The sequence below is a fragment of the Tigriopus californicus genome, chromosome 4 (assembly GCF_007210705.1).
Source record: "Tigriopus californicus strain San Diego chromosome 4, Tcal_SD_v2.1, whole genome shotgun sequence".
Taxonomy (NCBI): domain Eukaryota; kingdom Metazoa; phylum Arthropoda; class Copepoda; order Harpacticoida; family Harpacticidae; genus Tigriopus; species Tigriopus californicus.
The window spans coordinates 2,168,296-2,186,453 of NC_081443.1; positions in this window are offsets into that span (position 1 = coordinate 2,168,296).

The window sequence follows — 18,158 nt, forward strand, 5'->3', positions numbered from 1 at the left end:
TTTCTGAAGGTCATTCTTTACCTTCCTTCTTCTGTGCACAATTTTATGAACTAGTTTATTGATAACCTTAGTTATAGGGACAATAAAACTTCCCCACCGTTTGAATGACTTTACGAATAGCTAGCAAACAATGACGCCGACTACCTAATCGATAAGAATGTTTTGATCAAATGGAAGTCAATGCAAGTCTTAACGCTGTAACACTTTTGTTTCGTTTCGCTTCGTGCTTTGATTGTTCAGAGAAAATGCACTTTCGATCACTTGGTTGGAGACTTGAGGCATCAAAATGTCTCCACAAAGCCCGGCTCAACTTTTTAGGGCCCCAATCCCGGGTAAAGATGTCAACGGGACACTCACTCCATTCCTCAGTAAAGCGAGTGCAAAGGCAGCCAAGGCTCGCTTCGACCTTGAAATCCAAGTCTAAGACTCAATTCTCTTGGTCTTTCAAAGTCTTCTCAAACTGTATTTCTCTGAGGAAATTGCTACCACAAATTAGAACCAGGGGAGAATCAAAACCAGGAAAAAACCATATAAAATTGAAGACATGTGGATTCCTTGTACTTCTAAGGTTGCCAATGTGCCAAGAACATTAATCTGTCAACGCTTTGGGGATTAGGATCTAGTGATGATGATGGTGATTTTGTCATACCACATATCAGTGCCAGAGATGGTATGACACGAAAGGAGGCAATGGAGTCTCACTTATTTGCTTACTTTCTCAATCAAGGTTTCAGACGTGCTTTCAGGATAATCGTAGAAGCGGAAGTAGCACCTACAGTATTTGCTTTCTTCCTTCGAATGAACGATAAAGGACTCTTAATTATGAGAACATGGTTTGATGAAGGAATTCCAGAAGTTCCGAATAAAAGTACTCGAGAAAAAGATCAGAATTCTCGGGTACCTTTGGTTATGATACAGCGTCGAATGTATTCGATCCTGGAGGAGCCAATTATTTGACTTCAAATAGTACTATCGCACCCCGTAAATGTTCATATCAGCCTTTATTGGATTGAAGATAACTCTTTCAGCTACGCTTTCCCAGGTTAAGGGCTGGATCAAATTGCATTTGCCCCCATAAAATGGCCAACCAAGCCTTATCCATGGAGGTATCGATTTAACTGGAGGTCTATCAAGTTGTCGCCGTATACCCCGGTAGGCTTTGATCTCATTGGGAAACGGGGCTAAAACGATGAGTTAGGCCTTACCTTGGATCGGTTTTCACCCTCCATCCTGTTTAAGAGGTTACTGCTCATTATTTCCAGTCAATATGGTCCAATTTTCATGTATATTGTTGTTTATAATTCTAAATGATTGACATTGGAATTCCAGGATCGTGCAGTAATTGGCCCCTTTTTCGCTCTGTAGTTAATAAAACACGTCTGATTCACTTTCTAGGAGTGCTTGGATGTTTCTGGCAACCATTCACATCAAAAATATTTTGGAACTTTACACGAATTCTTGTCACTTGTAATTTTTATTCGAGCAAGTCAAATTTCATGGTTCGTCCATCTTGTATCACCCGTTTACCTCAACTTAACTTGGACAACTGAAAAACGTGAACAATAGGACAAAAATCCTGGTAGACAGGAATTCCTCTAGCTACAGCTATGACCTGGATAAACGTTATTCTCCACCGATTAGTTGGCGGTGCTCATTTTTAATTTTTTTGCAAAATGTTAAAAGGTTTAGATAGAGACTTTAAGGGTTATTAATATCGTGTTAGATTAGGTTGGGTTAGGTTGGGTTGGGTTAGGTTAGATTAGGTTTGATTAGGCCAGGTTAAGATTTAAAAAAGTAGCACCGCCAACTAATCGGTGGAGAATAACGTTTACCTATGACCTGGCCCTGTTCCTCCCTATAATTTCGAATGTTTATGGCAAGGGAATTTGCCTGACTTGGAGAGCATGACCATGATTTTTTCAATTTCTGGTCGGGAGGTTGAGTTCAATGGGTTCTAAAATTTCCGTTATCCTGTTAGGGTACATTTCGCGGAGTCAAATATGTCCAGTGTAACGTCGTCTATGCCTTATCGTAGAAAACGTTCATTGGCTATACTCGTGGCATGATTTTAGGCTTTAGGAGAAATTTATTGCAAAATGAATTATGACACTGACACGTGTTAGGTGGATTCGTAAATTGATTATAGGGCCTTTTGCAAAAGATAAGTTAATGTTACTTTTTGTTTAGACATCCCAACATTTGGAGAACCTTGATATTGGTTCACCATATCGGGAAAGTTGCACGTACCCTTCCAGTTTGCCGTACTCTATCATTTCCCTTTTTTGGGAGGTGAAATATCAAATATCTTATCTTAGAATTAAACTAATTCATTACGGCGAACCCTCGACCTTCCAGACCAATATATTTTGTATTATTCATTATTACTATAAATAATAGCTACACAACCTATTTAAATTTGGTTGCATTACGATCGGTTCCAATTTTGCCCAAAGTTTGACATGCCATCAAAGGACACATAATGTTTATTCATTATTAAGGGACTAAGCCATTAGATGGTAAAATGATGTTGTGACATTACTTCAACAATAGTCCACCTCTTTTGGCGTTTGTTCCACTTCATTTAAGAAGCATTCGTCAAAAAATGTAACTCACCGAAATTAAGTTGGAGCAATGGGAAATGGGAATGGAGCTGGGGTGGAACAGCTCTTAAATTCCTGCCAGTAAGCCTGATATGATTCATGGTCGTTACGTAGTGTAAGCCCTTGCGTTTCAAAGCAATCGATCTCCCAGCAAGGTATAACAAAACTTGAAATTTTATGGCAAAGTTCCATTCTCACCGTAACCAATCCCATACAAGGAGCATCGATAATCCAAGTAATGCAATTACTGGTGCACACATTTTGCTCGACACAGCACGGGTTTATCTGAATGACGGCTGGAAAAAGAATGCTAGAGAGTCGATGGGACAATTCCATCCCATTATGGACCGGCACACACATACTGAACACATGCCCAAGAAGGTTCAGTGAGGAAGCATTCCTGGGTATGAATAGAAAGTAGTCCATCCATGGTGCACGTACGAGATAAAGACGCAGGGATATTGTGTTCATCCTCATAAATGTACAGTGTACACTGTCTGCACACAAGCATTCACATACACACCCACAACTAGCATTATTGCACATTAGTATAGCATGGTACAAAGGTATGAGATGTTGTCAAGATCCTGTACTTCTTTGAGATGAATGAGGCTCCTCGGCGAGGGTTCTGGGCCTCGCGTCGGATATGAATTGGAGGCAATCCTAAGGATGATTCTTTTTCACCAATCACTCTTCCACTCCAGCAATCAATTCTAGGCCCAGTCGCGGGCAAAACCATCGGTAAAAAGCAAAACTCAAGGCCTACCTAGCTTGACTGAAAACCGAAGTGCATCTAAGCAAGGTCCTCTGATTTCTAAACGCAACGTAAACAACAGTCCTTGGAAAGAGAGAACACGGAATCCCGTGGAGTGCGGAACAATTGCGAAACAATTTGATGGAACTTTGAACCAGGCCTCCAGAATTCCGCGGTAACCAAAATTTCTGACATGCCTGGTGTTCACAGCCGCAGAGAGTACGTTACTAACGCTTATAATATTGGGGGGCTCTTTCCAACTTTTGGCCAGGGATTAATTTCAAACCCCAAGCAAAGCAATCAGTTCGCAGGCATTTTTGGGTTGTGACATATCGCATGCATGGGAGACTTGCCATTTGAATTGTGCAGGGATCTTTTCTTCTTTTTTTCCAAGAATGATTGCCTACTATCACGACACGAAATGGCCAACATTGGCCTATATTCTATAACAACTGCAATATCAATCACTGATATGTCTTTACACAAGGAAAGATCTCTGTTGCTAGAGTTGTTCACTAACAAGCGAATAGAGACATTTGCTTGCGAAAGCGGTGTTTGCCTTAAAGGGTACTTGAACATAACTCAAGAAGAATGTAACTTGCTCAGGCTGCACATAGAGATTGGACCAAGTGCTTGGTTGGTTGGCATGCATCCTATTCTGCATGTTGCTCAAGAGTGCATTTAAGGAAATTGGTATGGTTCGGGGCACCCGTTATCTATTTTGTAAAGGAGAAGTTTGTCAAGGCCACCGTATGGAATGGACGAACTTCAACCTTTGGGGTGTTCCCTCAGGTGGATCAAAATGGACGATTTGCTTAATAGGGGGAATGATTTTGCTGCCCGTTGACGGTGAACATATCCGTTTAAGGACCATGTTCGCCTTCAGATATTCTCTCTTGCCCGGGGGTCTTAATCCCCCGTGAAATTGGTAGGTATCTGAACGCCTCGTGGTTCCGTTCTTACCTAACAGATTCTTTCTTGGCATTTAGAAATCGAGCCCATCCTAGGAGCTACACCAATACATGTTCTGTGAAGCTCCATTAGATAGATTTCCAATGTTTTGGTATTTACGACTGTAAAAAAGCGCATAACAGGCGTATCGTACTTTTGCTTCGAACCTACATGAAGAGAAGTTCTGCGGAATATTATGCGCATCCTCTTACACACCAAACCAATGACATAAAATTTGCGTCAACGCGCCAATGCAAGATATCCGCGGCCAATGCTAAAATACTGACGCCTCCAAAAGCACCAACCAACCCTTTCGCTGAAAATAGACGAGTGCAAAAACTTGGGCTCTTGGAAGAAATGAGTTTTTTCTGTGCCTTGCAACCACAAAGTGAATGTGCGATGGGAACTGGTTTTGAACACTCTTAGTTTCGTGAAATAAAAAAAAAACAAATTTCCGAATTCAAGAACCAATGACTTAACAATCAAGAGCTTTAGCAAACCTACCTAACAGATGCAGATCATTGAGTGCAGATATTGGAGCAAGTGATCGCACAGATAATGTCAAAAATGCAAAGTTCCAATCAATGGTTAACTCTCTTATTATCTTATTAATGAGTAGAGAGTGGATTTGACAGTTTTTCACGCGTAAAGTATCATTTTAAATTAGCTTTCAGCTCAAAGGAATAGTAGGGGTATTCTGTTCAAATTTACATTTCTTTTCTCTATCTGGACCTAAAAAACTGTTTTACATGCACAACTTCTTTCTCAAGAAAGCTAGAAGAAGCTTGTTATCCGTCAATGTTAGAACATCAGTAAAACTTGAAATTGAAACCAAGACATGCCTATTTCAAATTTCAAAATGCTTTCCAAATTTAGTACATGTTATCGTCCTTTTTGTTAAAGGTAAATTCCTTGGGATCTTTTAAGTACCTCCATCGGCATATTTTTCCAATGAGAAATTATCGGCATTGGACCAGAAAGGTACTAAAGATGTGAAAAGGCTATGACTTAAGCAACGAAGTGACACATCCACACTATTCATCGTGGGAAGGTAAATTGTAGGTCAAATTGAACGAAAATAAATCCGTCTCTGACATTTTGGTGTTCAAGGGAACTAAACCAGATAGCTTGCATAATCTTCTCAGAGTTTCCTCTTGTCACATGAATATTATATCGAGCCTGGTACAATACTGCTTATGCTAACAACGCAAGAAGCAATGCCAACAATTCAATATGTTGATGGGCACTAGCTTTTTCACTTATTTGTCCAAGTCAATCTACTTATTAAGAAAAAGTTATGCAAACTAAAACCACTTGTTTTAACGAAACGGCATCAAATACTTTGTTGGCTCGTGGGATGTTTAGTCTAGAATGCTGATTAGCATTTATTAAGCTTCCATTGCCGATGCTTACCTTAGCTTGGATATCATAGAATCTTCTTTCAGCATTTAAGAGCTTTAAATGGTCGACCAAACCCCCGGAAATCCTAAATCTAGGGCTTTTTCCTCTACTGATTCGCCACTTCAATACTTGGGGAAAACACTAATGTCAAAAACTTTGGTATTTGGTAACCATTGTAACGACACAATTCACAATTTAAAACACATCTTTCACCAGATCTCTGCTGGGGTTTGGGCGGAAAGTGTGACCGAAAAATTAGATATAAAAAACCTCTGCCTTGTCTATAGGTGCGGAAAAACAAGTTTAGAATGGAAAGAAAAGGCTCCGAGATCTCCCACCATATCAAGGAAGTATTTGACGAACAATTTATTGCTCAAGCAGTATCTTTGTGATGTAAAAGATTTTCAAAGAAAAATGTACCACGGCACCCTGATTTTGTCCATTTAGAACCGGTGCAGGGAGAATTTAGACAAACATGACGGTCAACCTACTCCAGGCCTAGACCGTTAAGTCCCTGGTCAGAGACACGTGAGGTTTGACAAGTGGCTCCACTTCAAAAAAGGAAGCGATCAGATGAACTAAAAAGTTTCCAAACATATTTTGAATAGATTCGCTGTATAAGAAAGAGTACTGTCATGTCAAGCCCCATTGAAGATTTTCTTCAAGGACACTGAAATTTTGCTCAATGACAAGCTGATTCATGGTTATGGTATTAATAGGAATAGTTTTTTTTACTTTCTAAATACTTTATGTACCCATTTTTTCGTAAGATTATATTGCTAACATATTTCATTCCATTATTCAAATCAACATTGTGGAATGTGGACTTCTTGAGTCTCTCAAAATAAAAGTCCGTTTCAGACTGTACAATGTACTTTGTTAAAACTGTTGTACTCTGTCTTTTGAAGCGCACTACTCCAAATTGACACTGGCAGCATGCTAGTAATCAGCGTGACAATTATATTTTGTTCTGAAATACTATGCCGTTGCAATTCTAATGGCAAAAGACACTTTAATGTTGTAAAATAAGTTGGTTGAACCCAAGGTGAATCAAATTAGACATAAACCTTTCAAAGCTTTGCCTTTTTATGCAATACAAACATGTTGGGTCTTTTTGGAAGTGACTGACTCCCTGTTGAGAAAGTTTCCAAACAAAGCCCGAAACAAAGTTCGTTGACAATTGGCAGCCAATCATATTGCTCGAACTTGATGACGTTTAATCAACCTCACGGGCCTCACGGGTCTCTGCATCCAGGGTCCCTACTGCCAGTACGTAGGTACCTAACCTTTTGTTGGCAGCTGTTTTTCTGTCTGCTTTGACCATAGAAAACCATAACTAGAATGCTTAAGTTCAACAGGAGCTGTACCACATGAGCATGTTTTCAGGTCAGCTGACGCTGGTGGAAATGGGACAAAGATATTTCGTGAAATCTCGCTTCAGGCAAGTTGAATTATTATCATGAAACGTTTGTTATTCCTCTTTAATCTTAATTTCTTTTGAATCTTACAAATATACAGGTAGAAAGAGTGGTAGAATAATAAAAAAACATGCTTTTTAGGGCATAATACACGTAACATGTCAAAAAAAGATTTGGACATTAGTAGAGCAAATCATATACCCTTCTATTGATTGCCCTTGCTTAGCAACGCATCTCGAAAATCTCGAAAGTGTAACAAAATGTATCAGAAATTGCAACGCAATGATGAGGCATTTGGAATTTTGTTTCAATCTCCCAACAATGTGCTTGAATGTGGGCGACATGATTGCGCCTATACGTAAACAAGGTAATTCCGACACCTCTGGAGGTCAGCCTGAACCCAAGCTTGTTCCTTGCGTTTCAGTTAAGTGTTTCCACCACATGGATGAAAACTTTAACTTGAGCCCCATTTTAACCTCTTCAAAATTTCGTTCTTAAAAATGTGGTCGGACAACTTACTCAAACCCGTTTTATGACACGTGCTGGACGAGAGCAATTGCTTGACAAGGAGTCTTATTAGGGGTTTCTACTCTGAATTTGGACGAGCCGTCAACGATTTAAATTTGCACCAAAGTTGTCCTAAGTAGCTTGACTACAAATGAAACATTTTTTTCACCAGCGACAGCTGAGACGAAAACATGCGATAAAAATGAGCACTGCCAACTACCGTAATCGGTGGAGAATAACGTTTATCATCCCTGCCGGGCTGGGATGCAAGGATGTTAAAAAAAGTGGCAGTTGCCAGGTAAAGGTTAGCTACCCAAAGATGATAAAGACTGTTTTCAATTTGTCGTCTAGTTAAAGCAAACAGTATTCTGATATTGACCCAAGAGACTAGTACAAGGACAAAGCTACACCATGGCATTTGTTTTAGTTTTGTTTCACAATCTGCTCAATAGTTAGATTTTTAATTGGATCACAGTGCGGGCTGGCTATGATTTTTTTTTTTTGAATTATCCCTCCACCATTACAAAATGTCCAAAATGAAGGTGCCGGGCTACAATTTTTTTATTTCGTTTTCTTCACATGGCTAATGTTTGAGCATTGGGGAATTGTGACACAAACCATAAACGTACAAGGTCCTAGGAAACAACGAAAACGTTACTATCTTTTGCTAGCAAACCTTTGAAATCCTCCAAGTATGAGCCCTTAGATTTTTTGACTTTTTACCGCAATCGAGTATTTTACCAGGGATTAGGTAAAGCTAAAAGACTCGTCTTGTGAAATTTGAAAAAAAAAACTGAGGATTTTTTTTTACGAGTCCGGTCAATTTCTCCAAAATCGAATGAACGACTAGGGTGCATTCAGACTCGAGTCCGGTACTCGCCCTCGCACTTCTTATAACTGAACATCGGCCAAAAAACGTTGTTCGTAAGTCGGCCAGAAATTCGAGAAGGTTGCTCAAGCCGGTTCTGCTCAATGCCTTGGTTCAGCCCATCCGCACGTATGCATCCGAACCGTCAAACTTCTGCGATTTCTGCTCGACGTAAAAACGACTTTATTTGTCTGAGTCTACTTCTGACCTTCAAATATGAACGAACAAGATGCGTGTTTTGTACTTGTTTTTGCTAAAAAATGATTCCAAATACTTGAACCATCCAAAAATAGCGAATGAAAGTTTTGATGTATAACAGGTTCCCAAAATCTTTGAACATAATCTTCATCTGGTGTAATTAAAACTGACAAAAAAAAGACTTTAATCAAAGACTTTGTTGTTTTTCATATTTGTGCCCATTCACATCAATCTCGGGATATCTTCAAAATATCTTTTACATTTCATAAACATAATGTTTGCCATACTTTGAACATACTTTTACAAAGACAAAATTGGTTTTTAGTCTTTGCTTTCCCGTGTTATTTGTCCCTATCAATCATTGCTCCCTTATGGAGAATGCAGACCCTGCATGAAGCACTTTGATCTACCAATTTCCAAACGTTAGCCAGTCATTATCTCATGCAAACTCATGCAAATCTAGCCATACTCAACATTCAAGTGGCTTTTTTGTGTTTTTTCAAAACGCACACTCTTCTGTTGGCAAACTTACTCCAAAACAACTACGGTAGATCTTTTGTTCTTCTTGATTCTAATACCGGTAGCTAAGATTGCTAAATTCAGATTGCACTTTTATGGCCAAGATTGTAATCCATCATGAGAGGCATCTCCACGGTTCAGACCGTGACAATTAGCTATGGTGATCAAATTTTGTGACTTAATAGTACAAAACTAAATGATTGATTTTCATCTCTTCATTGAGCTCCCAAGAAAAATACCTCATCCTCTTTAATTGGCTCCAAATATTACTTACGAACAAGACTTTCCAACAATGCAATGTTATTGGATTTGGTAAGGAATGTCTTGGCAATGTTAGATATCCTAGGGACTCTAATTTTGTCTGATATCTGGGTATCTAGTTTTGCCCAAATAAGGTAAATGAAGCGTAGCATTGGGCAGATCATAGTTCAAATAACCCAAGAGACGAAATAATATTATTTGATAAGATTATATTCTGTTTAGGAGTACAAAAAATGTGGTAAAACGATATTTTGGTATTGGCAAAGATATGACACAACCTTTTTGACCAAAGTTTTGTCCCAGTGATTTTTCTTGCGTTTTCCTTGACATCAGGACAAAGTTCAACATAATACATGTATGTTTTACGACATCGTTAAAATGATTAAGAAATATTGGCCCAAATGTACTAAGTTAAACTTAGATATGTGATTGGGATCATAGGCAGATATTTTTTGTTTTCACATAAGCCTCGTTCAGTATGTTGTCCTGTTCCATTTGCCCAAATATATTGTAGCCAAATTAACGATATGTGTTAATGTGTTTGGGCTTTGAAATTCGAATGGGGAAGGAATTGGGCCTTGCGCGGTCGCCACAGCCAGTCATCGAATCATTTATCTGGATTCCATTTGATATTTTCGTGTGAAATAAAGAATGACTGGCGACTCCGGGATTTAATCCCAATCCATCTGGGGAGTAGATTCATGCCTTGTTCTCACGAACTTCCCGTGAGACCGTCGGCTACATTAACTCCTCGTTTCAATCAAGACAGCAAATTGGGACAGGTTCCAATACATGTCTTTCACGTGACATATTATCGAATACATGTGACGTCACAATGTGTCAAAATAAGGGTTGCCTAAATGCAGAATAACCACAGAAAACATGAAGCTCTAAGACTCTATCAGATCATAGCCAAGTCAAATGAAAATTCTCTATCCTTTATTTTTTACCCTTATTTGCCATTATCATACATTGGCGAGGTCGTGAGATCGATTTAATAGCACCATAGAAAATCGTTACGTAAATCAATCGGTTGGACGGTTTAGCTAAATAAGTTAACAAGCACTTGCAAAAGCTAAAAGCAAGAGCTAGGGCGAAAGATAGTCCGTATGAACTTAGTCCAGATATTTAATTGGATAGTTTCAAGATATTTTGTCTTGGAAAATAGGTTTAGAGTATCTCAGACTGCAAAAGCATGTCACATCATGACAAGGTTTGTATTGTTCTTGATTGTTTTGTATATTCTGCAAAAAAAGTTTCTTTTCATGTCCGGCTAATGTTTCTCTCTCTCCAGAAAGGAAAATAATCGCAACAAAGTTGCAGACAAAAAAGCAAAGCCTCCTTCCAAAATCGAGACGAATACAGTTTACGATGTGCCCCCTAAACTGCTCAATTTCTTGTAGGGGGATTCGTCTCCTGAAATGAGGGCTAGTTTTCAAACATGTTTCTTCAAAAAACGAGCTCAAATACAACCATCAAGAATGGAACTGTCCAACTGTCATTCTTTTCATTGAAAGTTCTAGCACAGAAGATACTTTTTCGGTCTGGTAATAGCTGTAATGCTGTTGTGTAAATGGCATGTTGCTTCCTGTCTTGCTAGATGGTAGGATTGGTCTAAAAAATTCAGAAGGTCGTCTCTAACCAAGAAATTTGGAAAAAGACAAACCTCCCGCTTTGATTTTTCATTTATTCCATAGCGAAGACATTCTCATGGAAGAAAAGTGTCCTTTTTTGCTCTAGAGCAAAGGATAAGGGAATTGAAATCCTTGCTTCAATTTGGAAAACGAGAAATAAGGATACAAAAAATCACAGGCTCGAATAGACAGGTATTGAAATTTTGTTTATTATTAAACATGCATCGCCATATATGCTGGAGATTCCCAAGTTCTTAAAAGCAAAGGGGTTGCTTTGACCAACAATGATATAAAAATCCTTTCAATAACACGATATGGGGGAATGACCTGGCCAATTCCATGATGATGCGATTTGGACTTCCTCGGTTCTCAGAAGTTGAGACTAGGACCAACAGTAAATCTAGATGGCCAAGACAAAGACCAAACGCCAAATCACGGACTGATTCTGAATAGATAAAGCGTGACGATTTCTCAGTCAACGGTTAGGCACGCAACTCAGCATGAAGGTTCATAAATAAGAAATCACCAAAAGGCCGACGAAATTCTGTATGGGGAAAAGCCTAAAGATTGTGATACGATGCCCATTTGTCTTCAAGCAACTTACAATTGTGTTGGGAATTGATTATCCCGTGAAATTTGGTTAAATGTTTTGAGTTTTGTGTGGCCTAAAAAAGTAGATTAAACCTATAAATGAAATCAACAAAATCATCAAAATACTTGAAACATTTTGCATGTGCAATGTAATTATAATTTGATACTTACCCCAAAAGTGGTGTCAAGTTACTACTGCCTGTATCAGGGACTTTAGCAAACATTTTGACCCTTTGATAATAACTGCCAACTTATTTACATTGCTCAACAATATCAGCATATCTAAAATCATGGAACCATTGGAAAACAAAAACTAGATTTGGGCATGTTTATTTTTTCGATCGGTCTGACCGAATGACTTGCTTTTCTGTTATGCGACTGTCTTTCTGATCAATACCAGAAACCCGAGTTTAAAAATGTTGTCAACGTCTCTTTCAGCTAGAGACTTGATTATTAGCATTACATTACATAAGCCAAATTGGATAGGAGACATTGTTGTTATTAACTCATAGACTCATTACGATACTGGAATTAATCGTGGAGCTCAGGGAGGTGGAGGCAGATTGTATACCCTGATGTCGATATAAATAGAAGAAAAAAAAATTGTCTGCGCGGGCATGAATGAAGAAGAGAGTTACAAGAAAGTACAAAACAATTGCTTACATTCAAGAAACTGGCAGTACAACCATCAACCACCTCCTCTTCCATGAGAACCCAAGGATGCACTTCGTTGACGTTTTTGTCATCATTGGGTGTCACTTCAAGCGTTAACCTTGGATCAGGCTAAATGTGCTTAAAGATAATCATCCGATTTTGGTGTGAGACAAAGTCTTCTTGAAACCCAGTCTTATTGACATGTACTTTTTGACCGATAAACATACATCATTAATTTCATTATATTCCTGTGCCAAGGCAAGCTCTTCCCTACCATTTGGATCAATATCCTATTTTGTGTATAAGCCCTGCAAATAAAGAGGGACATTTGTTTCTTTGAGATGGAGCTAAAGCATGGTTTGGGCATTATTTTTGCGTCTAAAAGTTTGAAATAAGGAGATCAGGGATGTACAAACATCATATTTTTAGGCCGGTTGTTTCGGAAAACGTTTTGCGAGGAAGCATAGTTTGAGATCGAGGTTGAAAGTGACATCCCAAAAACAGTCGGTCCAAATTTAGAGAATTTCATCCATCCATCTACCTATAATGAAAGTTGTCAGATTTTGTCATCCTTTGGTTTTAGGGTTGCCTTTGAATCAATCAGTTTACTCAACGGGTCATGAAGATCAAGGAGATGCATTCAAACATTTATCGCTTCACCAATCAACCATGAGATGTGAACTGCAACTTGCTTGCTTGCCATGGCCAGCTGATCCTAAATCTCAAAACGACCTCTGGCTGAATGGGGCTTTGTGCGCATTGTTCTAAAGATTCAACAAGAAACGCTCACTCTTATTGAGAAGACCGAAAGTTCCCACGATTGGGGGAATAGATTGATTCACCCCTCCCATGGGAACTCAAAAGAGCCTCCTTCTCTACTCATTTATATTCGGAATGAATGTGACAGATATATGTGCCATAATCCAGCATTGGATTCATGAATCAGGTTCTTCTTTGGCCCCCAAGATGGACCAAAAAAATACAGATCGAGACTAATCAACGTGTGGAACCTTCTCTTTATACAGTATGATACGAGCCAATGCTGTTTGTTAAAGCTGGCTTGGACTGTGGCATTATCGGGGTTTCTTTGTCGTCGGAGATGAGCTTGTGTTGATGCACGAATTGAATTGAGCGAGTGCCTCAAGATTGTGGTTGACTGCGCCCAGGGATAAATGTCACTCAATCCCAGATCATTTAGATTACCCATGTCAAGATTACTGTCGCTTGGCAATATCCATTTGGATCAACCACTATGCCATGGTATCACCAAAGTCTTCTGACAATTAAGCGAGATCGTTACATGACAGTAAATTTGAACATCCAAGTTTCAACTTAAAAGAACTTTTGTCCCTCATGATCAAATGATACCTTTTTGCACACTTAGCAACATTTACAGACATCGGCAAGGGTAAAAGAATGCAAGATTACAGGCATTTTTCAACTGTCTGATAACAAATCTTCCTTGTTGTCCTGGCATGACCATTCTTAGTCTTGCTCGAATAGGTTTCAGATGTCAATGACATCTCTAAACATGTTTTTCAGAATTCAGTCAAACGATGAACCATTGGTTCATGGTTGATTTTTGATAGCTGAAACCTCTTTCAGAGAGTCGAGCAGCAAATAGGAGGAATATTCTTTCAAGCTCAAACAATGTTAATCCATGGATTTCACGTGTAATCCTAAGTACGTACAAGACATGACGTGTTGATGCGGCAAGATTGATTAAAATGGTTCTAAACGTGCCCTTATCAAAACGTTTAGGCACACTAAGCCCCCCCACCCACTAAAAAACTTGTCGAAACTTGAGTCAAGTTCATTAATTCGTTTTATTTGATCCTCTTGTGTGCATGCACCTAATTTGCAAAAGTTTGTTCGAGACGATGGCTTCGTGAAAAAAACATGTTGTTTGATCTTCAATAAAACCGTTGCCAAATCTTTTGGCAACTTTCGTAAACTATTCTTGAAAGTGGAAGGAGAGCGTATGAGTATATACTAGTACTTGCTTGCATCTAGCGACTTGAACTGGGCCCACACGTTAGCTTCTCCTCAGCTCTCCAAAGATATGCTAATTGGCAGAAATAGCATTTCCTTACTTGGCAAGCCGTTCGGTTCTTGATGTTGGTTGGCACCGAGAGGCGGAACTTTGTTGAATATACCAATGCATAGCACTTGGACGTGCGCACGGAGAAAGGACCCTAATGATATTCAAAGCTCGTGTGACGTTGAAAATCGAATCGTTTACTCAAGGTGCATGTTACATCACTGCAATTCATGCCAGGTACTTATCAACGCTCAAAAATGTCTACCATTACTTCGAACCATCCGTTCACTGACATCAATAATGGTTGAGTTCGTTTGAAAGAAAAATCAAAATTTGAATGCTAGGTCGATGTTTGGTAGGGTAGCTTTAACATGAACCCTTGGAATAAGGTCAGGGACCATCAGGCTGAAAATTAACAACTCTAATCTTTATCACTTCATTGCATTCTTTTTGAAGTGAGACAGGCCCTTGCTCAATGCAATTATATATTTCAATTTTCAGTTCTATTAAACGACTGGATCAAACACACCCTCGAAATGCAGCCCATCAAAGGGTATAGAATGAATGACTGCTGGCAATCATTTGCAACAAGAGCGCAATCTCATTTATTCTGTGTAAAGTTATGCTGTGAGCTTTGAGAGGGCATCACTTTTAATACAGGCGTTCAATTGAGGTGAATGTTAAAATACGTTATTATAGCGCCCTGGGGTCAGTCTCTTTTCAAGACGGGTGTACTCGATTTTGGATCGTTTATTCTAAGCTTTTGCATCCCCGTCCATGTTCAAGTGGTTCATGCTTTAGCATTTATGGAGTCAAAAACTAAAAGGGGAGCAAAGGGTTGATAATGGCACCATATTTCACGATCTCATCATATCAACGTAAGAGATTTAGGGCGCACGAGCATAACAATGTTAGACGCTAACTATAGATATAACGTAGTTACTAGTCAACTTGAACCAATATTTGGTTTTGCACAAACCGGTGTTTATTTTAACTTTTTACAACTCTTCCCGTTATATTCCTCATAAAAGTCTTGGCTTGGCGAGACCTTGCATTTCTACGAAGCCTTGCACGAATTGGTACCAATCGATCGGATCGGTCATTTCTCCATGGGACGCTGAGAAAACCAGACTTTTTAACTTTTGTTATCAACCAAATTGTCCGCCATGCCCTTTCCTTGAAACGTTCTTGATCAAAGTGTTTTTTTTCGCTTCAATGGTAGAAGAAAGTTTATCAAAAATGGAAGCCCTTCACTCCAGCTTTCATGAATTAGAAAATGAACCAAGAAATGACTAAATTATACTAATGTAATCAGATCGTTTCCATTTATGAGCCCATTTCTTCCCGATATGAGCGAGAAGTAGCGCCAAAGTGGTGAGTTAATGCTTTGAACTACTGTTTTAGACAAAGCGCAAATGTGAAATCTGACGTCATGAAAATGGATCTTCAAAGCTTCCATGGATGAGCATGACTTGCTGATTTTCTGGCCACGATGAAGCCTAGCCTTGACTAGGGATTTTGCGAAGTTTCAGACCCTCCTGTTTCCTTCAACTTAATACTAAAATCCTTCGTTAAGAAACGACTGTCTGGGATCTGACAACCCCAATGTCTTGAACATCCAAAGTATTGACGATGTAAAACATGTCATTATGCTTTAAGTACCTTTCTGACAAGATAGTTGCTCCTTAGGATCCTTAACCTAATATGGACAACACATAAATATGGTTTTGAACCTGAAGTCTTACTTCAAGAAATTACGTCGGAGGAGGTTTTTGGTAGTCATGCCCATGGAATACAGGAAGACGTGAGCCTTATCCTTGACGATTGTAGGTCATTCTCGTCCTGAAAGACATTCATTCACGTTAAAATGCATGGCTTGAATCATCATCTGACATGCAGTGATATGGTGGAATGGAAGTGGAGCCACATGTTCCATACTATAAGCACCAATTCTGGTTTATGTTTTTTTTGTATCTGACTAGAGATAATCTTAAAGTGTTCGAAGTCTCTTGACCCCACTCCTCCTCAATTTGGTTGATTTGAAGTATCTTAACGATAGCTAATAGGCCACGAGCTTAACTGATACTGTGCAAAATACAAAGAAACAAATTGTAAGCTTATTCAAACTTCAAGATCCAGATCAATCGAGGTAACTCCCTAAGGTTGAGTTGACTGGGATTAGCTTGAAGGTTAACCTTCTGAAGGGCTTCTCTCTTTGTCGTTATTTCTAGTTTTTCGACTGGCAGTTGGTAGTTCGCACACACAAAAAGATTGATATAGCTCCCACGGAGGCTGCACACAAACATTTGCAAAACAATTGAGGAAGAAGAGAGGTGAGCCGCACGAGTGGTTTATTGGAAACCTGAGTGTAACAACCAGGTAGTTTATGCTCATAGACGTTTTTCCCCTTTTTGGAACGGCTTTAAGGCAGGAGGAATAGGGCCTTTAGGTTAACTTAAGAGCTGGTTGAATTTGACATGTTTGACAATCCCTTTGGAAAAATGCGAAAAGAAATATTAAAACCATTTAGATCTTGTGGTCTCTTGTCGCATTTCTATTTACCAATGAAGCTACACAACGCAAAGTCGATAAACGAATTGCAACTGCAATTGTTAGGTCCCATTGAGCAAATGATAATGCAATGGTTTGCCGAGTGAAATTATAACCTTGGCAGAAAAAAATCAATCTTGATTAAGGGTGGACCACTACTAAGGTTGTAATAGGTTTGGTTTCTTTCCTTTGCGCTGTTTGGTGAGGCTGTTCTTCTTTTTTCTATTGAATCGACAGACAGGTTCAGTATTTTCTTTTAGGCGATAGAAATCCCGCAGATTCATGATTCGATATTTCCTTTTTAAATGCAGCACTCTTCGGAGTTTTGACAGTCGGGTTTGTTCCCAGAGACCTGAATGGATCTTGTACATACAAGGCCTGGTCACCGTTCAGCCTGTTTGTAGTATTGGCCTTTATATTTCTTGGAACAGAGTCTTCTATCATCATAAATATCAGAGCCACCTTGCATCACATAAGGTCGTTTATGGCCTCGTTTGAAGTCACGCCCTGGTTGATTTCGCTCGGTTGCGAAACTGGGAGCAAAATTTGGATCGAACTTTCCAGCAACGTTTTGTCCCACGTACGTACTCGTTTTTCCTTCTTGAAGTCGTCCCCTCTTTCGGTGGCAAAATACCATTCCTTGCTTTCCTTAAAACCCCGAGATTTCGAGGCTCTCCTTTTTTTTATAGTTCTGCTCACTATTAAAAGGGGGATCCGAGCGACTACTGAGACAACAATACGGTCCAACAGAGTTGGAAAAGGAGGATTTCATGCAAGAAACGCTTCTTTTTCTTGGCTCAATTGTTGGAACCACGGTGTGACGGGTACTTTCCTTTACATCACGACCTTCAGCCTTCAGTGGTCCAAGTTTCGGCATAGACATGGAGCCTTGGAGTAGATGGGCTTAGCTTGTCATTATGCAGGATTGACAAGGGCTCTAATAGCTGAACGTTGTAAACTTCCATCCTAACACTAACGTTGGCACATTGTCTCGAATCAAGGAACCAAGAGCAGGAGCTAGCCAAACCACACTCACTCACTCACTCAGCAACAACAATAAACCTAATCTGGTGCTCAGTCACTGTCATTGAGAGGTTCTTGGAATTGGCCTCGAGCCCGACAAAAACGATGGCGAGAAACGACTCAGACATGATACCTTATATCTGCTAGCTCTAATATTGCACGACAGAGATCAGAATTGGCGTAAATTA